Source organism: Lithobates pipiens, unplaced genomic scaffold (assembly GCF_037356315.1).
Source record: "Lithobates pipiens isolate NorthernLeopardFrog02 unplaced genomic scaffold, aLitPip1_a1.2 Scaffold_18, whole genome shotgun sequence".
NCBI lineage: Eukaryota > Metazoa > Chordata > Amphibia > Anura > Ranidae > Lithobates > Lithobates pipiens.
The window spans coordinates 337,588,813-337,611,612 of NW_027507758.1; the positions used below are offsets into that span (position 1 = coordinate 337,588,813).

A 22,800-nucleotide genomic window follows, 5' to 3' on the forward strand; every position below is an offset into this window, starting at 1 on the left:
ATGCATTGCATGAATCTATCCATGGCTGCTGCTTGCACGCCCTATTCAGGCACCCAGCCCCTTTTCAAGCACTGGGTGCCTGAATTACAGGGGTGTTTTTGAAGTACATGATTAGAGCCATAAGCTCTAATAATCGTCAAAAAAGGTAAACAGCGAGCACCATGCTTGGCGCTCGCAGTTCACCCAGCTGTGTTAGAAAAGCAAATTATTTTTGCTTTCCTAACACTGATCTGCCTCTCCACCAATCAGGTGCTCTGTTACCTGTCACCTGATTGGCTGAAACAACAGGCGCTGTGATTGGACGCCTATCAGGTGTCCAATCATAGGAGAAGACGGGAGGAGAGGACGAAGGAAGACATCGAGGAGTCAGGACATGGAGGAGCATGGAGGAGCAACAGCGCTCGCTGCCGGCCGCCATCACCTGCTGCCCCACTGAGACAGGGTAAGTGCTGGGCAGATGGTGGGCGGGGGGGGCACAGTGGCAGCACTCGACGAGCACAGTAGAAGCATTTAATGGGCACAGCGGCAGCATTTGATGGGCACAGTGGGAGCATTTAATGGGCACAATGGCAGTGTTTGATGGGCACAGTGGCAGCGTTTGATGGGCAGAGTGGGAGCATTTGATGGCACAGTAGCAGCGTTTGATGGACACAATGGCAGCATTTGATGGGCACAGTGGCTGCGTTTGATGGGCACAGTGGCAGTGTTTGATGTTCACAATGGCAGCGTTTGATGGCACAGTGGCAGCATATGAAGGGTACAGTGGCTGCGTTTGATGGCACAGTGGCTGCGTTTGATGGGCACAGTAAGGCTGCAATTGATAGTTTTTTTTTTCATAATTTCTCAGTTTGTTTGCGCCCCCTCAAAAAATGTGAGCACCAGTCGCCACTGATTTTAGTTGTCCCTCTAATGCCGCGTACACACGGGCGGACTGTATGGCGTACTTAGTTCGTCATACAATCCGACGGACAGTCCGTTATACTTTCGACTGAACGGACTTGACCACACACGGATACCCAAACAGTCCGTCGAAAGCTTGCACGATGACGTGTACAGCACGTACGACGGGACTAGAAATAGGAAGTCCAATACACAGCAAAGCACCCTTCCGCCGTGTAAATCCTTTCTGGGCATGCGCCATTCTTAGTCCGTCGAACTAGCCTACTGACGAGCGGATTGTCCGCTGAAACCAAAGTACGACGGACAGAATTTCGAAAAATCCGAAATACTTAGTACGCTGAAAAAGTCCGCTGAAGCCCACACACGAGCGGACTGTCCGCTGAAATGTGTTTCGACGGACTAAGTACGCCATACAGTCCGCCCGTGTGTACGCGGCATTAGGTGTGATGTATAGAGCTCTATATAAAGTGCACTATTTCACTAACAAACATTTTGAAATGTGCTATACTTTTCATTCAACCTCTAAATTATTGCATTTGTTGTATTGTTTTGTTTTTTGTGAAAGCACATATAAAGGAAAGGATTATTTAAAAAAAAACATACTTGTTGGGTTAACCAGTTTTTTTTTTTTGTATGTTAATTATTTGTGGCCTGTGTCCTTTGCCTACATCTTGTGTGCTACAATGTATTGCTCTATCCCAACTCCAAAATTTGGAAGATATGCTAAATGCAGTGGCCATTATATTGCTGGACAGATACAAGATAATAATTATTTTATTCCTTAGTTATAACTTCTCTATTTGATTTTTAAATGGCAGGACAAAGAAATATATCTCTTTTGCAGTTTTGGTAGTATCATGGCGATATATTATTTTAGTCATAATTCACATAATCTCACATACATGTTAAAAAACCTTAGTCTTTAAATCTTTTTAATCTTGTTCCTCAAACATTTTTTTAGATATTTTTTTTTTTACTTCTTCTTTTCACTGTTGTATTCTCTGTGGGAAGGAATATCTGCTGCACAATTTACTTCCTTCATTTTTTAAATACTCCTTTTTTTATTCTTAGCTTCCCTACACAATCCGACATAGCAAGTCTATGATGATTTTCTGTGGAACTGCAACCCTCCCCAAAACTCTTTTTTTAGTCTGCACGGTTGAAGATTGAAAATTGGGGATGTTCATAGTCCATTCTTTTTCATTGTTAGAATGCCTGCCCAATTCAAAATTTGAAGTCAGTGATACTGCTTTTTTCATGCCCTGTAAAAAGGTATAATAATTGTATTGTTAGTCTTAAATCCTCAGCTAAATGATACCTTGGTGCTCCAAAGATCTTTAAAGGTTTTCCAGTTCACTGGCAATTGTGTCTCCATGCTGTTGTTAATTAAAGTGTTACTAAACCAACAACAGTAAAATCAGTCAGTATATGCAGTAAAGCATGCTTGTTATACTCACTGTACTCACTGCATGACAACTGACCATCTGTCTGGACAGTGATGATTGGTCGTGTGCCGATCACAGCCACCCTCCCAAAAATAGAGTGCCCCCAAGGCTCTGTACTAACAGCAGATGGATTGGGGACTTTAAAAGAAGGATAGGATCAAACAACCTTTTTTACACAAAGTGCAGAATTAACCCCTTAGAATCAAAGAAGACAGCATCAAACAACCTTTTTACACAAAGTGCAGAATTAACCCCCTTTTTACATAAAGTGCACTTTTTGATAGATAAAAAGTGCATTTTAAAACCATTTATATAGAGAAGACCAAAATGCGGGACAAATGAGGAGGAATAAGGGACAGAGGGACATTGCTCCAAATCAGGGACAGTCCCTTGAAATCAGGGACAGTTGGGAGCTATGTGTGTGTTATATGATTCTTCCTCTTGCTTGGGGAGGAAAGTCCATGGGATTGCCAAATAGAAATGAAGTATTGTGGGGGGAATAGCTTGCCTCAGGAAAGAGTAAGCATTTTTGGTTGGATGGTAAATTTCTGTTATGAAAAGTTAATGTTATAAAGGGGGCAGGCTCAACTGGCAATGGCAGTGGTAAACCAACCATGAAACAGGGATACCCAGAAACAGACAAAGCAGGGTTGTCCTGCACTTTTATCCAGCAAGGTCGCAAACAAACAGTTTTCAGGGCAGGGGGGCTTTGTACAGCAAATGCATATATAACAAGCAAAACATCTGCTCATCTGAGCCACTAACTAACTGTTCACACAAGAATGCAGTTCAGGAAAGGCACCTGCACCACACTCAAAGTGCACTGCTTTTGTGAGCTGCTGTGGGTGCCAGTGTAATGTTACCCCAAACAGAGATCATAAACGCAGTGCGTATGCAGGTACCAAATTGCATGGTCCCAGAGTATGCACTACTTTTTCTCCATTCCAGTGAGATTTCAGCCCATTAAAACGAATGGGCTACAAAATTGCACTGCACAGGAATGCGCTGGAAACGCACAGTGCAGTGTGAAACAGCTCTTACTGGGTGCTCCTAATTGGTTTCCCAAAAACAAACAGGCAGCACTTGTACTTCTTTAGTATCAGTATTCAACCTTTTCACAGAGCAGCAGGCCTCAACAGTAGAGAGAGAGAGAGAGAGAGAGAGAGACAGACAGACAGCTAGATCAGGCAACCCACATACATATATAAAGGCCTGTGAACAGCTGAAGCTGATAATGAGGTCAGGCTAACAGGAAAGAAGGATTTATCTCACCCAAAACTCTACAAATTCTCTGTGCTCCAGGACCCAGAACAGAACTTATTAAGGCTGAAGTTTAATCTGCTTATATTTTTCCATCCCTTCGCACCCCCCCTCCCCCCATTCTTCATCAATTTGCTAGGGACATATTTAAATAAAACCTCTCTGTTTTCATTCATTACGTACATTATAGACCCACTGATATCCTAAGGCCGCGTACACACGGGCGGATTGTCTGGCCAACTAAGTTCGTCAGACAATCCGACAGACAGTCCGTCCAACATTTGAATGAACGGACTTGACCACACACGATGAACAGACAGTCCGTTGAAAGCTTGCGCGATGACGTGTACGGCACGTACGACGGGACTAGAAAAACGACGTCCAATACACTGCAATGCAACCTTCGGCCGTGTAAATCCTTTCTGAGCATGCGCCATACTTAGTCCGTCCAACTTGCCTACACACGAGCGGACTGTCCGCTGAAACCAAGTTTGGACGGATAAAACCAAGTTTGGACGGACAAAATTACGGAAATTCCAAAAGACTTAGTCCGTCAGACTGTCCGCTGAAAAAGTCCGCTGAAGCCCACACACGAGCGGATTGTCCGCTGAAACACGGTTCAGCGGACTAAGTTGGGCAGACAATCCGCCCGTGTGTACGCGCCCTTACTCTTTCTCTGTTCTTCTCTATGCAAGGCTGTCAGAGTGTTGTACATAGCTTCTTGAAAACATCACAGCACCTTGCATTAGTGCTCCTCTTGAGACCTAAGCCCGATACAAACAATGGGCTGGCTCTTGGGAGGAATTACGCAAATATCAAAATGTATTAATGTGTGGATGTCAGTCTGGATAGTGGGTGTTCTTAGACAGATGAAGACGGGCTTAGGTATCACCCACATGTGATGCTGAGCCTCCATGATTGGAAGAACTGAAAGCCATTGAAAGAGATGGGTCAGGGGCAGTCCAACTGGAGAGGAAAAGGCTAGATGATGCTGATCATCCTCCAGCTAAGAAATGAGGCAAGCTCTATCTGCCTTCCTGCAGCTTGTAAGGCACACTGTGAGAATCTTATAGGGTACAGTGAAATCAGTGAAAATGTGTGAAATCACTTAAAGTGGAGTTCCACCCATATAAAAGTCAGCAGCTACAAAAAGTGTAGCTCCTGAACGTTAATAATTGGACACTCACCTGTCCCATGGTCCAGTGATGTGGATGAACAAAGCTCCACTCCTCTCCCCCTCCTCTCCACAGCTCCATCATTCTGACTGTGGGTCAGCCGTGCTGCGTGCTGTGATTGGCCGGGCAATCTTCTGGGACCTGTGACATGTCCCAGAAGATTACAGGATGGTCGGGGAAGAGGTGAACTTTTTTCCAGCGTTGCAGAGCCCCAGGAGGAAGTGGGAGCCGGATGCCTCTAAAAATAGGGTATCTAATCCCTCCCAAAAAAATTACATGCCAAATGTGGCATGTCCGGGGGGTCACCTTCACTTAAAGTGGAAGTTCCATTTTTGGATGGAACTCTGCTTTGAGGAACGGAAGGATTTCCCCCTTAATGACCAGGCCATTTTTTTTGCGATACGGCACTGCGTCCCTTTAACTGACAATTATGCAACACTGTACCCAAACAAAATTGACATCCTTTTTTTTCTACAAATAGAGCTATCTTTTTGGTGGTATTTGATCACCTCTGCAGTTTAGTTTTTTTTTTACTTTTTGCTATAATAAATATCCCAAAAAAATTAAAAATCTTCATCAGTTTTGGCCAATATGTATTCTTCTACAGATTTTTCTTCGGCCAAAATAAAAATTTCAATAAGCGTATATTGATTGATTTGCGCAAAAGCGATAGTGTCTACAAAATAGGGGATAGATTTATGGCATTTTTATTATTTTTTTCTTTTACTAGTAATGTCGTTGATCTGCAATTTTTTGCGGGACTGCGACATTGCGGCAGACAGATCAGACACTTTTGACACTTTTTTGAGACCATTGACATTTATGCAGTGATCAGAGCTAAAAATAGCCACTGATTACTGCATTAATGTCACTGGCAGGGAAGGGGTTAACACTAGGGGGGCAATCAAGGGGTTAAGTGTTACCTAGGGGGGTGTTTCTAACTGTGGGGAGATGGGACTGATTAGAGGAGGAGAGAGATTGCTGTTCCTAATCACTAGGAACAGCAGATCTCTCTCTACTCCCCTGTCAGCATGGGGATCCATCTGTTTACATTGACAGATCCCCATTCTGGCTCTCTATATATCTATAATATGGAAACTGTATGCATGTACAACTTATGCACATGGAGCTGAAGGGTCTATGTATTGTTTAATGTCACTTGAAGACAACTAGCAATATCTCTGACATATAGGGTGCCTGCACTACACTGTTTCTTCAGGCGGTGCCCAATATAAATCTTTATTATCATCCAAATGTATCAACCTCTCCATATGCACTGGGATGTTTTTATGTCATATACACTAGCATCTATATATCAGAGAAAGGAATTGAATAGGCATTAAGGAAACAATAAAACATGGCTGCTGGCCATCAATGCTTTTTTACTAATGTTACTTTATTTTACTATTTTACTATATTTACTTGTTTATTTTACATTGTTATGCTCTGGAAAATGGTATTATAAACCACTTGCGTCAGCACTGGATTACTTGCCTACATTTCCCCCAATAAAAAAATGAATACTCGTAAATTTCAAGGGGTCACAACAAGTACACAATCTAATGATTTCTATAAGAAGACTTTCCCATCAGTCAGTTTCCATCTGTTGTCTGCTGTGTACTAGGTTTAATATTAGCCCGTACTGAAGGCATTTCCTTTTCTCGGATCACTGAGGTGTAATCTAACCTGCATCAAATGAGATTAGTGTTATGTGACTGCCAGCATATTCTCCTGCAGTTGACAAATGCGTCAGTAGACACGTTTTAACATTCGCGTTATTAAGAGACTTACATTTGTAGAAAGGAGTATGCTCATGTAATGTTAAACAAAAATGCTTCATAATGATCACAACAATGAAACAATTCTTTATGTAGGTGCTGAACAGGTGTATCTCTGAGGAGAATGTTATATGCATATTCATCGCCATCTGCTGGTCAAAATACATCATAACTAAAGAGCGCCGCAAGCTTGTCTGTCACATTGAGTACATGCCTGTTGTCAGTCTCTTAGACTCCTTTCACACTCAGGTGCTTTTCAGGTGTTTTAGCGCTAAAAATAGTGCCTGTAAAGTGCCTGAAAGGCGCCTCATGCCTCCCTAGTGTGAAAGCCCAAGTGCTTCACACTGGGGCGGTGCGCTTGCAGGACAGGTTAAAAGACCTACAAGCAACATCTTTGGGGCAGTTTGGTAGCAGTGCATACACCGCTCCCAAAACTCCCTGCCCATTGAAATGAATGGGCAGTGCTGCCGAAGCACCTGCAAAGTGCTTAGGCAACACCACAACATGGGAGTGTTGCCCCCCCCCCCCCCCCGAAGTGATGCCAAAATTGACAAACGGCACCAATTTTTTACTGGCAAAAAACATGAAATTTAATGGCAAAGACGCATTTTTTACTGGCACTACAATAGAGTACCTAAAATGCCTGTTTTCAGTGCTAAACAGTGCAAATATCAATATTTAACCTATAAGCATGTTGCTAGTGCTATTCGCAAAGTGTTTAAGTTAAACAAAAGTCAAAAAACATATTTCTCCATTTTCAGGGGGGTCAGAGGCTGCGCGGAATGGTACAGGAAGGGGTCCGAGGCTGTGTGGCTACGGTACAGGGGGTCAAAGGCTGCATGGATACGGTACAGGGGGTCAAAGGCTGCATGGACATGGTACAGGGATCAGCGGCTGCATGGACATAGTAAAGGGGGTCAGAGGCTGCATGGACATAGTACAGGGGTCAGCGGCTGCATGGACATGGTACAGGGGTCAGAGGCTGCATGGACATAGTGCAGGGGTCAGAGGCTGCATGGACATGATACAGGGGTCAGAGGCTGCATGGACATGGTACAGGGGTCAGAGGCTGCATGGACCTGGTAAAGGGGGTCAGAGGCTGCATGGACATGGTACAGGGGTCAGCGGGTGCATGGACATGGTACAGGGGGGAGAGGCTGCATGGACATGGTACGGGGGTCAGAGGCTGCATGGACATGGTACGGGGGTCAGAGGCTGCATGGACATGGTACGGGGGTCAGAGGCTGCATGGACATGGTACGGGGGTCAGAGGCTGCATGGACATGGTACAGGGGGTCAGAGGCTGCATGGACATGGTACGGGGGTCAGAGGCTGCATGGACATGGTACAGGGGGGTCAGAGGCTGCATGGACATGGATGCATGGACATCACGTCACTGTGCATGCATGCGCAGTGATGTGATGGCGCCGCCCAGTGACATTTTTGAATATCAGAACAAAAATATTACAGCGCAAACATGCAAAACTAACATTTACCTCCAGCAAGGCTTTTTTATATCTTGTTTATTTTTGAATATCAGGCGCTCCATTCTTGTCAGCATCTCGCCACAGTGACAGCAGAGGAGGAGGTTGGTTGGTTGGCCAATGAGTCTTACTGACAAAAATTAGCAGCGCTTTACCGCCAACGTACCCCCTGCCCCAGTGTGAAAGTACCCTAAAGAGTGTCTCTGGCTATGACCTGGACTGTCTCACACTAAAAATTGATTTCCATTTATCGGGTCCCCGATAAAAAATGGACACTCTTTAGAGCTCAGTTACAGCATTTCACCACTTAGGAAGTTGTATTTCTTGTATTTGTGACCTGGCGGTAGACTGTTTATACTGACTGATTTGTATATTATTAGAGGTTTACCAGCCATTCTGTTCTAGTGAGAGCAGAAAGAGCTCCCTCGCATGTTGGGCTCTGAGGCCATGGCCTACCCCTCTTGTGAAGCTTGTATACAGTATATATGCTGTTGTATTATACAGCTAGGGCTGTTTTTTGAGTTTGCAGTTTAACATAGCAACTTGCTGAGATAAGATATCAGCCACACATAGAGAACACTCTTTGTAATGTGTCAGTCAACTCAAGCACTTGCATTGTGAGAAGAAGCAGTAAAGTATATGGTGTAAAACTGCACAGGATGAAGCAGAACCTACATATGTAATGTTTCCTAATGCACTAACTTCGTTTGATTACATCATTTTTTATTCCATGTAACTCTGACAAGCAAGCTGAGTACTTCTAAATACTGTCTGATAGGAAAAAAAGAAGCTGTCGCCAGTTTGATGTTTAATTCTTCAGCCAGCAATTGGAAAATAACAATTTGAGTTTGGCTGGTTTCTATGGCTATGAAACAGCTATGCTCTTCTTTATTTCTAGTTTTATATGAATTAGTTCAGCCAGACAGTAGTGAATGTTTGTTAGTACAGTATGGAACATCTCCAACAGCAGCTATTAGGGTAACACATAATAAATACATACTATTATATTATTAGGATATTGGCCTTGGAAGATTAAACATGTGTGATCTGATGAAAGAAGACACTGGGCCAAAATTCAATATAGAATTCTTGGTAACGTGTGAGCATATCAGGTAGTTAAGAAATAGGACAAAGACGAGGAAAAGAAATACAGTTTCATCTAGAAGGAAACTATTTTGTAGTTTTAGAATTCCTGAAGGTCTTACCAATATTTAAACCAATTTATTGTAATGGTGAAAAAGATCCCCATTATACATACACCCCACACATGCAGTATTCCATGTGATAGGTGACCTCTTCTCCAGCCTGCTGATTGAACAATAAAGGAGCAGCAGAAAATAAAGTATCCCTGTGCTTTCTTCTCCTGCAAATATGTATCTTGTCAGACTGGCTGGGTTCATCTATATGCCAATTGGATGTGGATTTCCCCGCATCCAATTGGCATGACAGGCGAGTGTGACTGACTCTCAATGGAGACAGTTCACACAGGTCTGGAGCAGGCGCGATCCAGATCACAGAAGGGTCCTGTGCATGTTTGCGTCTGGTTCAGGAGCAAATTCAGGCAAACATTTGGACCTGAATCGCACCTGAAGCATTGAACAGACACACACCGGTCCCCAGGCACAAACCTGAAGATGCACATACGTGAACCTGGCATGACTGTATTGTACAAAGTAATGAACCCCTCATTAGCTCAGAGTGCTGGCCCTCTCATTCCCAGAGTGCTGCTTTACAGAGGATTACAGATAGCTAAAATAAAAACTGATTTAAGTTTTATCATTCTTTTACGGTTTACGCAGCACTTTACAATGTAAAGGGGGACAGTACAATTACAATTCAGTTCAATACATAAGGAATAGGAGGGCCCTGCTCATGGAGATTACAATCTAAAGGGAGGGGGGAGGTGCGAAAGGTAATAGCCGGGGTGGAGGATTTGATGGAGGTGACTCGAGTACAGTTCTTAGGTAGAGGTGGGGTATGCTTCCCTGAATAAGTGAGTTTTCAAGGATCGTCTAAAGGTGGACAGGGTAGGGGCTGACTTGGCATACTGGGGCAAAGAGTTCCAGAGGGTGGGAGAGGCTCTAGGGAAGTCCTGAAGGCAAGCAAGGGAGGAGATAACAATGGAGCTAGAGAGCAGGAGGTCTTGGGAGGAGCGGAGAGGGCGATTTTGGCAATGTTGTGGATGGCCGGTGGGGTAGGGAAAGCCAGTTGCAGTATTTAGATTAACTGAATTTTAAAATATATATTATGATACACAATTTGATTAAAAAGTGTTTTTCATTTGTTTCTGAATTTCTGATAAGACCATAAATTTTATAGTATTATTGCATATTATACAGTGTATGAACTGGTCAATTAAACACATTGAGCACAGTCTCTTTCCTAGTACAACCTACAAACACTAGATCCAAATTAGCCAAAAGTATTTTTGCCTACCATATATTTTTCAGCACCGCTCCCACTGTGAGCCTCATTAGAAATGTCTGCAGGTATGCAACAGATGATGGTATTGATAAAAGTAAGGGCTATCTGTAGTTATACGATGTGTTGTTTATCCATTTGCAGCAGATTTCAGTATATTTACATATACTAAGTAAACTTTTCAACTTTTATTCTGAGTTCTGTTACCTCTGACCATCCATGCCAATAAGCTGTTACATTTATGGTTACATGTATCATTTAGGAAATGCTGTGCTTATAGGAACCCAAGCATATTTTGTACCCCGAAGAACCCTTATGTATATGTACATATTCATTGCACAGCTGATAATTAAAACCTAGGTTTTGTCAAAAATGTAAAAAAGAAAATCAACACAAGGCACGTTACTTATCAAACTATCAAACCTATCTATCCTTTGTGCCACTGGCTTCTGCTTTAGTTGAAATCTTCTGCTCTTTCCCTACCCCTGTCTTCAATCTTCTGGTGCGGCGGGGTTTAATAGGGCCAAGGGACTTGTCACAGGGACTCATCAGGAGTGACCGACTATGCCTGCCCTTTCCATCCACCTCCTCCATTCATAGAAGCTGTACTTCATTCTGTGAATGAAACATGATCTATGAATGGAGGAGGCAGACCTTTAATTCATCCACCTGTCATCCATTCATAGATTGTGTTTCATACATTGAAACTATAGCACAGCTTCTTTGAATGGAGGAGCAGTGCGGAAAGGGCAGGCATAGTAGGCACTGACTTAATGAGTGAGAAATAATAAAAAATAATTATTGCAAAAGCAATTTTTGTCTAAAAGATAAGATAATATTATCTCCGCCAAATTAAATATAATAATTTTTTTTGCTCCCGTTGTACCTATAGTGTCCTCAGTGCTTTCAAGTTAAATTGGAGGACACTTTAAAATGTTATACAGGTTACCAGTTTAACTTTACAGTGGAGGTCTTGTGCTAGAAGTATTGCTCTTGCTCTGACTTTCTTAGGGATACCTCACATGTGTGATTCGAACACTGTTTACGTATGTGGGCATGACCTATGTATGCGTTCACCACTGCACAAGAGCCCGGGGGGACTGGGGAAGCTTTAAAAAAAATTTTTATTATAATTATTTATTTTATTATATTTCTTCATTTTTACACTGTCCCTTTACAAAAAATGTTGTATCACTTTAATTGCTTTAGCAAGAAATATAAACATCCCTTGCAACAATAATACAGCATGACAGGTCCTCTTTATTGGGAGATCTGAGGTCTATCTCTTCTTTACCTTTAAAAGCAAAAGACAAATAAAAAAAGTGATCTTGATTGCATTAAAAAAAAAAATATACCATTATTTACATGGTGCTCGTGTTCCATCAAAATAGCCAATTCACCCTTTTTTCCTTTTTTTTTACTGTCAAGGAATGTTATTTATACCACATATGATTATTATATGCTCAAATGTATATTGAACTCTCTGTGATTTGTTTTATACTACTGTACTATATATTTTGTACCACCTTTTGTACCAAATAAAAAAGTTTGTAAACAAAATAGCCAATTCCTCAAGATCTACAATTACGTCACTCCTGATTACTTTAAACCAAAAGTAATTGCAGGTTTCAACAACTTGCTGTTTTTACACAACACTGGCAACTGTATATACTCCTGTACACAGTATTATGAGCGGATATTGTTAGTCTGCTCCAATACTAACCAACAAATTGGCCTCCTCCGTGAAGGCGACAACTTTTTACTCATTACCCACTGTTGTGTCAAAACGGCAAAGTCTTCGTGTACTGCAGTGTTCACACTTGCTGGTGTTGTGTTAAAACATCAAGTCATCAGAATCTCCAATTAATGACGGTTTACAGTAACCGGTGATGTAATTGGAGATCTTAATGAACTGGCTATTTTGTCAGAATACAGGAATTGGTAGTGAGTTGTTAAGGCCTTCAGTTCCTTCTAGACCATAGAGATGAGCAGAGGCCATCTTTCCTTTGCTCATCTCTATGACCAGCCGCCGCCAGCTCCGGATTGGTTTGGGAGCTACTGATCATCTAGGTAAGCCTGAAAAGCGGGAGGAGGCCCCTCCCGCTGCTTCTAAAATTATCCAGTGGCAAATTTGCCGCTCAGATCACTTTTAGCAGAAAGCCTGGTGCCTGAGGGAGAAATTAATACCAGGGTTATAGCATCAAGCTGCAGCCATAACTCCAATATTAAGCATCAAAGTAATGATGTATTTTCCCAGTCAGGTTGTCTTTAATTGGTTAATGGGGACCTATTTTTATGTGGAGTAGAAAATGGTTTGCTCTTGCCATTAAATATTTTTTTTTGCGATAATGCTTTTTATTATGTATTGTCTCTTAATACATTTTGTTGATTTTATTTTTATTATGTATGTGTAGTCTTTGGAGTACTAATAAAGTCCAGTTACTCCCAAAATTTATCAGGAAGGAGGAAATTTAGGATGCATGGTCACACAAATGTTGGCCAACAATTACGAACGTAGTGACATACTGCATGGTTTTTCAGCTCTTTAGCGCCATCCTTTGGGCTCCTTCTGCTAATTTCGTAATAGTAGAAGTTTGGTGAGTGTTGATTCGAGCTTTTCTTTTCGTGCTTTTCATTTAGTGCGTTTTAGTTTGCGTTTTTCATTTCGTGCTTTTTCCGTTCGTTTCTGAGCAGCCGTTTGTCAACCAGACATGTTGCGTAATCGGAGGAGATAACGTGCTATATATTATTGACCTTGGAGTTATTGCTTTGACATTATTTTTTTGGTTAACCACTTCAGCCCTGGAAGGATTTACCCCCTTTCTGACCAGAGCACTTTTTGCGATTCGGCGCTGCGTTGTTTTAACTGACAATTGCGCGGTCGTGCGATGCTGTACCCAAACAAAATTTACATCCTTTTTTCCCACAAATAGAGCTTTCTTTTGATGGTATTTGATCACCTGTGCGGGGTTTTATTTTTTGCGCTATAAACAAAAGCATAGGGACAATTTTGGAAAAAAAACACATTATTTTTAACTTTTTGCTATAATAAATATCCCCCAAAAATATATATAAAAAAATATTTTTTTCCTCAGTTTAGGCCAATATGTATTGTTCTACATATTTCTGGTAAAAAAAATCTTAATAACTGTGTTCCCTGGGAGGTGATTTCTAACTGAAGGGGGAGGGAACTGACTAGAGGAAGTGATGGATCGTGGTACCTAGCTAATAGGAACACACGATCTGTCACTCCTCTCAGAACAGAACAGGGAAGTGTGTGTTTACATACACTCGTCCCAGGTCTGTGTCTCCTCACAATCGTGACCGTCGGCCATGAGCATCAGCACCCCTGCTGTGCAGAGGGCGCGCGCACCTGCTATCCTGACCCCACGAGCCGAGGTACAGCAATGGCGGCTCGTGCAGGGGAGCCAAGCTGCTGCAGTATAACTGCGGCGGCTGGTCAGGAAGTGGTTAAATAATGATTTGATTTGGTATATTTTCTATATTTTTGGATGCATAGAATGCATGTTTTGGTTAAGTTCTATTAGCAGATAGCATGTCTAATTTTATTTGTTTTCTTTTTTTAATGCACAATAAAAAAAATTGTGGAGAATAATACTTGGCTGTGTGTTTTACTTCAAATGACAGTTTGGGAGTAGGCAGTTACATTTTAAAAAATGTTGTTGTATCTTTGTTGTACAATATATAATAGTTGTATCTATGATCTTAAAAACGTACGGGATAATAGCGTTGTGTTAACTTGCCCAAATAAAAACAAAAAAAAGCATAATAATAATTTTCTTGATATCACTAGGGAAAAAAAGCATTTGAAAATTTGTTTGCAATAACTCCATCAGTATCACCAGAAAACCAGCTTCATTATTATCCCATTAAAGAAGAAAAGAATGTGCACTGCATTGAGTGATTTCATAATTTTCCACGTCACAAATGTGATATCTCCATTATGAACGCTAGTTTTACAAGACCGAGCGCTTCTGGCTCGTCCTTGCTTCCAAGCATGCGTGTTTGTACGTGGACTTTTGTCCGACGGACTTGTGTACACACGATCGGAAAATCCGACAACCCATATTTGTTGGCGGAAAATTTGAAGACATGCTAGCCAACTTTTGTTGGTGGAAAATCTGACAAAAATTGTCCGATGGAGCATACACAGTGTCGGATTTTCCACCAACAGCCTGACATCGAACATTTCCTGCCGGAAAAACAGATCATGTATACAGGGCTTTACTCTTAAAGAATGCCTGTGATGGATACTTTGGCTCTATTAACTCCCGCCGCACCAGAAGATTAAGCTGACAGGGGTAGTTGAAAATCAGAGGAGGAATATTTTGAACATGCTTTCACGCTGCTCTGTTGTAGTTTCCCTGCAGCAAAGGTGCAGCACAGGTGCAGCGCACCCATGCTTTCCCATAGACTTCTATTAGTTCGGGGCATTTTGGATACATTTTCTGAAAGCGCACTAGAAGGCTTGCATGCTGCATCTTTGGTGCTCCTTCAGAAAATGCACCAAAAACGCCTCTATGGGAAAACCCTAACTAATGCAGGAGACCGCAGCACAAAGGACACATGTTTACAAATGTTTATTTCAAGTAATGACCATTGTGCTGCATTTTTTTTTTTTTACTAAACTTAGACTTAAACATGTTATTATCACTTTATAAATAAATGACCACACTTACGTTCTTGCCATTCCTGCCAATGTAAAATGACATGAACACTGTGTGTGGTAGACCTCTTTTAATTGCGTAAACAGTACTGCCAAGATTTGGCTAAGATTGTGGATCTCTGGGTGGCTAAATCTAATTATGCTGACTTTTGAGAGAGATGATGTAATGGCATTTCTAGGCCTTTGCGCCTCTTTTCTATTTATGGCTTGTTAGGTAGACATTCTAAGTATAGATTGTAGCACAGTTTTTGATAAGTGCATGAATCCATTTATAATTCAACCCCTCTCCCTCTGTCGTTATCTACCCATATGAAAATTTTGTATCTCGTATCTATATACCACATCTGTTTATTTTCTTCTTGCATATTGTTTTTAGTTCATAAATGTGTTTGTGAACGCTAAGTGTAATCTTATATATATAAATAGGCACTGTTTTCTGTGGAACATTTATATTTTCTGCAGACAAGTGACATTTAAAGGTAGCAATACAGTCGTGCTTAAAGTTTGCATACCCTGGAAGAAATCGTGAAATTTTGTCATTGATATTGAAAATTGGACTGATCATGCCAAACCACTAAGGATAGTGATTACCGTATAAGAGGCCATTTATTTTCACATAGTTTCTTGGTCCCTTTTTAAATCAAAATGATAACAGAAATCACCCAAATGGTCCTGATCAAAAGTTTACATACCCTGGGACTTTTGGCCTTGGTACAGACACAGAAGGTGACACACACAGGTTAAAATGGCAATTAAAGGTTAATTTCCAACATTTGTGCTTTTTACATTGAGATTAGTGTCTGTGTATAAATAGTCAATGAATTTGTTAGCTCTCACATGGATGCATTGAACAGACTAAATACTAAGCCATGGGGAGCAGAAAAGAACTGTCAAAGACCTGTGTAAAAAGGTACTGGAACTTTCTAAAGATGGAAAAGGATATAAAAAGATATCCAAAGTCTTAAATATGCCAGTCAGTACTGTTCAATCACTTATTAAGAAATGGAAAATTCTGGGATCTCTTGATATCAAGCCAAGGTCAGGTAGACCAAGAACGATTGCAATCACAACTGCCAGAAGAATTGTTCAGAATACAAAGAAAAACCCAGAAGTAACTTCAGGAGAAATACAGGCTGCTCTGGAAAAAGACGGTGTGGTTGTTTCAAGGAGCACAATACAACAATACTTGAACAAAAATAAGCTGCATTTTCGATTTGCCAGAAAGAAGCCTTTAAAGTGCCAATGCCACACAAAAAAACCCAGAGAGGTGTGTAATGATGTTGTCAGGCATATTTATATTGGGTTTCTCCTGGCTTCTGTTATCATTAAAACTGATTTAAAAAGGAGATAAACAACTATGTGATAATAAATGGCTTAATTTTATCACTATCCTTAAATATAAGACAGTATTTTTGGAAGAACAGTCATATTTTCCATTTCAGTGCCATAATTTCTGGGTATGCAAACTTTTGAGCACAACTATATATACAACCATTGTAATGTATGTTAATCCAAAAACTTGTTTTTATTTGTCTGTGTTGCTGTTAAAGGGTTCCCCTCACTTCCTGTCTGCCAAAACATAGTCAGCCGGATAGGAAGTGCGTGCATGTCTCTCTCTAACTGAGCCCCAGAAAGCAGTAAAAATTTGACAGTATCCAGAATTAGGAAGAAAATTTTTATCAGGACATATATTTAACACCTACACACAGAAGGCACCAGGCGGTGGGAACATGCACATTGGGCTATCACCAGGGAAACACTGCAGACAAAGAAGAAACCCTTTAGGTGGAAACTCAGAGAAAACTTTTATAGACTGGTAATGCTGTAGGAACTGAAAAAAACAAGGAACAGGAAGAAAATGACAAGGTATGCAGCTACATTTATTATTTTTCTAGGCAGCTTTAATATCATTTTAACCACTTGCCGACCATGCTATAACAAAAATGCCAACTACCGTACAGTCTGCCAGTTCTGAGAGGGTGTCATATAGGGTTCCATGATCGCACAACCTCCCCGCTGTGGCACGCACCCGGCATGCTCTGTGATTGCTGTGTCATTCAGATACAGCAGATCAGGGTAAAGAGCCAAGCATAGTGGCTCTTTACCACGTAATTAGCTCTGTCTAATCACAGCTGATCATGATGTAAACACTTGCCAGTTATCGGCATTCCTCCCCTCACACTGTCACAGCATGAGGAGAGGAGAAATCCGGTAACTGGCTAGCGTGAGAGGGGACACCTGCACTGATTATCAGGGCACTGTTCATCAGTGTCTTCAGTACTGCCTATCAGTGCCAATCATTGCCCATTAGTAATGCTAATCAATGCCCATCAGTGCTGTCAATCAGTGCCCCCAAGTGCTGCCAATCAGTGCCTATCAGTGCTGCAAATCAGTGCCACCAGTCAGTGCCCATCAATGCTGCCTATTAGAGCTCATCAGTGCCACCTATCAGTGCCCATCAGTGCCACATATCAGTGCAGCCTCATCAGTGCCACCTCATCAGTGCCCATCAGTGCAGCCTATCACTGCCCATCAGTGCAGCCTATCACTGCCCATCAGTGCCACCTCATCGGTGCAGCCTCAATAGAGCACATCAGTAAAGGATAAAAACTCCCTGTTTGCAAAATTCTATAACAAAAACTAAGAAAAATGTTTGTTTGTTTTTTTCAAACATGTTGGTCGTTTTTAATTTGTTTAGCAAAAAACAAACAACCCCAGTGGTGATTAAATACCACCAAAAGAAAGCTCTATTTGTGTGTAAAAGAAATTCAAAAAAATTCATATGGGTATAGTGCTACATGACGGGGCGCAATTGTCATTCAAACTGTGACAGCGCTGAAAGCTGAAAAATTAGCCTGGGCAGGAAAGGGTAAAAGTGCCCATTAGGCAAGTGGTTAAATGTTGTGTGACTGCCCATATGTCTATTATAAATAAATAGGGGCTGGGACAGTTCTTTGGGGTTGAGAGGTAGAGTAACGGACTGAACCATTAAAAGTAGCTCCTTCGGGGGTCTTGCTATACATCAGAGATATGCAATTAGCGGACCTCCAGCTGTTGCAAAACTACAAGTCCCATCATGCCTCTGCGTCTGGGTGTCATGCTTGTGGCTGTCAGAGTCTTACTATGCCTCATGGGACTTGTAGTTCTGCAACAGCTGGAGGTCTGCTAATTATATATCACTGCTATACATCATTCACTGAGCTCTGGGGAACTGGCTTTGAGTAAATCCACACCGAAGTATGGGTAGCTGTGTGCTTCTCCTGATAGCGCTGTGACTCTAGGATATGGACTATGTTTGTTATGCAGAAATCCACCTCCAGGACCATCATATAGTATATGTGGCCACCTTAAAGAAGTATTCAAGTCTGCTTTTTCATCTGTACACACATGCAAGATAATGACACTGCAACCCAATCATTCAATCAGGGCTGGCAGAAGCTCTCGCCGTGCCTGACTTGCGGTCTCCCCCACGCAAACAAGGGTCCTTCCATGAAGATAAAATTGGCAACCAGGTGAGGATCAATACAATTTCTCTTTAGTTCATCCAAGGAGTACACATGTTCTAAACAGAGTAATGGCGCATACACACGACCGGACTTTTCGACGGACTTGGTCCGGCTGACTAGAATCAGTCGGCAATTCGATCGTGTGTGGGCTCCGGTGGATTTTTTCTTCCCAAAAGATCGGCGGACCTAGAAATAATACTTGCTTCAAATCTTTCCGATGGGCTCGAGTCCGGTCGAAAAATCCGGTCGTCTGTGTGCTAGTCCGGACTAAAACCGACACTAGGGCAGCTATTGGCTACTGGCTATGAACTTCCTTATTCTATGTCATCACGTTCTAATCCGTCTGACTTTTGGAGTGATCGTGTTTGGCCAAGTCCATTCGTTTGAAAGTCCAGCGGACCTCAGCTGCAAAGTCCATCGGATTGTCCACCGGACCAAAACCGCCAAAAAGTCCGGTCGTGCGTGCGCTGCATGAGGCCTTGATAGGCTGAAATGGATTAGCGTTGGCTCTGAAACATTTGTACTCCTTGGACAAAATAAAGTGAAAATTTATTAATCCTTACCTGGTTGCTGATTTTATTTGCATGAAGGTGCTTTTTTATCTGTACCTACAGGTAAAGCCTATAATAAGGCTTACCTGTAGGTACTGTAAATATCTCCTAAACATGAGCCGTTTAGGAGATATTTACATTTGTAGCAGTGTATACTTGAGTGTGCCCTCCATTCAGAGCACTGTGCCAAGATCATGACTCCCATGTGCAGGAGTGATGTTATCACAGCCATTAAAGCGGTTGGTGCATGCGAACATGGAAAAATGGAAGCTTTGTCAGTGGTGAAGCTTGCTGCTGGTGGGATCCACTTTACAGGTAATTCTGTCATAATGTGCTAGTTAGGGATGAGCCGAACACCCCCCGGTTCGGTTCGCACCAGAACCTTCGAACGGATCAAAAATTCGTACGAACTTTAGAACCCTATTAAAGTCCATGGGACTCGAACGTTCAAAATCAAAAAGTGCTAATTTTAAAGGCTAATATGCAAGATATGCAACAGACTACACCAGTAATAAGGGGTATCTTCAGGTGTATACTGTGCTGGAGGCACACAACACCCACTTTAACAGATGCCTATATTAGAGAACACCAGCAATAAAGGGTATATACAGGTGTATACTGTACTGTGCTGGAGGCACACAACACCCACTAACTTCTGCAGATGCCTGTATTAGAGAACACCAGCAAAATAGGGTAGATACAGGTGTATACTGTGCTGGAGGCACACAACACCCACTAACTCCCGCAGATGGCTGTATTAGAGAACACCAGCAAAAATGGGTAGATACAGGTGTATACTGTGCTGGAGGCACACAACACCCACTTTAACTCCTGCAGATGCCTGAGAAAAGAACACTGACCCTGCCTATCTTGCTCTTTCCCTGCATGCCAAAAAGTGCTAATTTTAAAGGCTAATATGCAAGATATGCAACAGACAACACCAGCAATAAGGGGTATCTTCAGGTGTATACTGTGCTGGAGGCACACAACACCCACTTTAACAGATGCCTATATTAGAGAACACCAGCAATAAAGGGTAGATACAGGTGTATACTGTACTGTGCTGGAGGCACACAACACCCACTAACATCTGCAGATGCCTGTATTAAAGAACACCAGCAAAAAAGGGTAGATACAGGTGTATACTGTGCTGGAGGCACACAACACCCACTAACTCCCGCAGATGGCTGTATTAGAGAACACCAGCAAAAATGGGTAGATACAGGTGTATACTGTGCTGGAGGCACACAACACCCACTTTAACTCCTGCAGATGCCTGAGAAAAGAACACTGTCCCTGCCTATCTTGCTCTTTCCCTGCATGCCAGGAAACACTACACAAGGCCGCCGCTCTGGCGGCCTTATATAGTGTGGGGCATGTACTAAACCCCCTGAGCTATAATTGGCCACAGGCATCCTGCCTGTGGCCAATTATGGCTCTCTTCGCTGCCGGCGCTGTGATTGGCCAAGCATGCGGGGTCACAGTGCATCCTTGGCCAATCATGAGCCAGCAGTGCACTGCTATGGCATAGTGCATTGTGGTCCGTTCATACCACACGAATTTGGTGCGAACGGTCCACAAAGTTCTGAATTCGCCGAACAGACGAACAGCCGATGTTCGAGCCGAACATGCATTCGAGTCGAACACCGAGCTCATCCCTAGTGCTAGTATATGCTGCATATTAGCACATTATGACATTACCCTATAGAAGAACCATTTTTTTTTTCTAAAAGAGAGTTAAACAAGTGTAATATAACTTTGGGCCAGTGAACTGACTTGGTCTTTAAAGTTTCTTGGTATAGTGTAAAAATATGTTTTCTTGTAAATATGCCCCAACTGTTTTGCAAATAAATAATCCCAAATGCAACTACACCACATTATGCAAAGACTTTAAACTGACACTTTTTTTACATCCTTATACAAAAGCAGAATTGTGTTCACAATGCAGTCAGAGTAGCACAATGGTTAAACAGTAACTTATTAAACTTAAAGCAGCCTTTCAGACCAATGAGCTGATCATTATTCAGCATCAGGAAGGTCAGGGCCCTTCATTCATATAATTAACTGGCTGTAAAACAAAAAAATGATTCTTTAGTGCCTTCATCACTCTCAGCAATTCAGAAACACTGTGACATCATCATGCTGCAAAATATTTATATAGTGTGAAACGACCACAAAAATGACAACGCTGAACTCTTCAGAGGCATGGGAAGCCCACTGGAGAAATGATTAACAGTCATTGCTGTTGTTCACATGCTGGATGTAGTTTTCATACATCATCTGCAAGTCTGCATACTATGACCAGGGAACAAAGATTGAACACATATCACGGAGAGGAGGGTTATAATGGTAGGTGTGGCAAAGTGCGCAGGAACACAAAGCTCTGCTAAGCAAAGTTAGATGAAGTTCAGTGAAGGTGAATGCAGAGGGAAAGAGAAGGGGGGACAGTGACATCAGATACAGGTAAGCTTCTATTACCATGATGCCAGTAGATGTCCTAGGGGTCCTGTTACATGATAAGTCTGATGCCTTTATATATTCTATTGCAATGATGGGAGAAAGATTAGTGTGTACATAATGCACACTTTATACAGCTCAGCCTCTGACATTACAATTAAAATGAAAAATAGTTCCTGAAAAAGGAAAATGCCTTGCAGCTTTACATTTCTCAAGTGAATGTCTGATTACCTCTAGATTTATTGTGGAGTGCATGTAAAACACGCATATGTTTTGCTGCGTGAGAATGGATCGCAGAAACTGCTTTCAATCATTTCCTTTGTAAACTGGACGCTGGCCAAAAGGGATATCAAAGTCGCTGAGAGTCACGATTATTTTTATTATTTTATTATTTTAGGTGCAAGAGAAATTTTATTGCAGACAACTTAAAATGAGTATTAGTTAAACTTTGGATGTCATAAATGTTAAACAGCATTAAAATAAAATAAAAAAAACGTGATTGTAGATGGGAAGATCTTGTAGCCTGTCAATAATAGACAAATGCATAATGTTCCTGCAGACTAGTGAGATGGCTAGTCTCTTATCAGGAAAGCCCACATAAAATTCACAGAAACGCTCCAAGATTCCTGGGAGTTACGTGTAGTGAGGACTTGCATGCTACCTGCTACTAAATGCTTAACACAATCACATCACTTGAGATTTTTACAATTGGATGGCTACTTACATCTCTATTGTTTAGCACTCGTTTTAATATTTTCTCTACTATTGTACTATATGCAGAGCTGTTTTTTTTTTTTGAACATCTGTTATTAGGACATAGTAATAATTTTCATTTGTGTACATAATTGCTATATCCTGTCTTGTCTTAACCCTCTGAGAGCTGTCAGCCAGACAAGAGAAAAAAAAAAAAGAAAAAACACTCATCATCTACCAGACTTATCACATGATATTGCAGGAAATACGCTTTCATCACCTGTCAGTGAAAGGTCTGTCATTGGTGCAAACTGTGATACAATGCAATGCTGTTAATATAAAAACATGGCAAGCACAGGTTTCTGCATATAAAGGGGTGATTTACTATCTACATTTGCATTTTACAAGCAAACGCATTTATTTAAATGACTGATAGAATACAT

The 22,800-nt window shown here is 41.7% G+C and overlaps 1 protein-coding gene across 3 annotated transcripts in view; it reads left to right on the plus strand.

The window, feature by feature from the left end:
- FILIP1 (filamin A interacting protein 1) overlaps positions 1-22,800 on the plus strand; it is a 234,201-nt gene that overhangs the window by 91,701 nt on the left and 119,700 nt on the right. The window contains exon 1 of one of the 3 annotated variants that reach the window (XM_077487370.1): positions 21,531-21,670. The exons of the other annotated variants lie outside the window; for them this stretch is intronic. The gene's annotated coding sequence lies outside the window, so the exon portion shown is untranslated. Of the gene's footprint in view, positions 1-21,530; positions 21,671-22,800 lie in introns of those variants that run through there. 3 annotated transcript variants of the gene reach the window in all.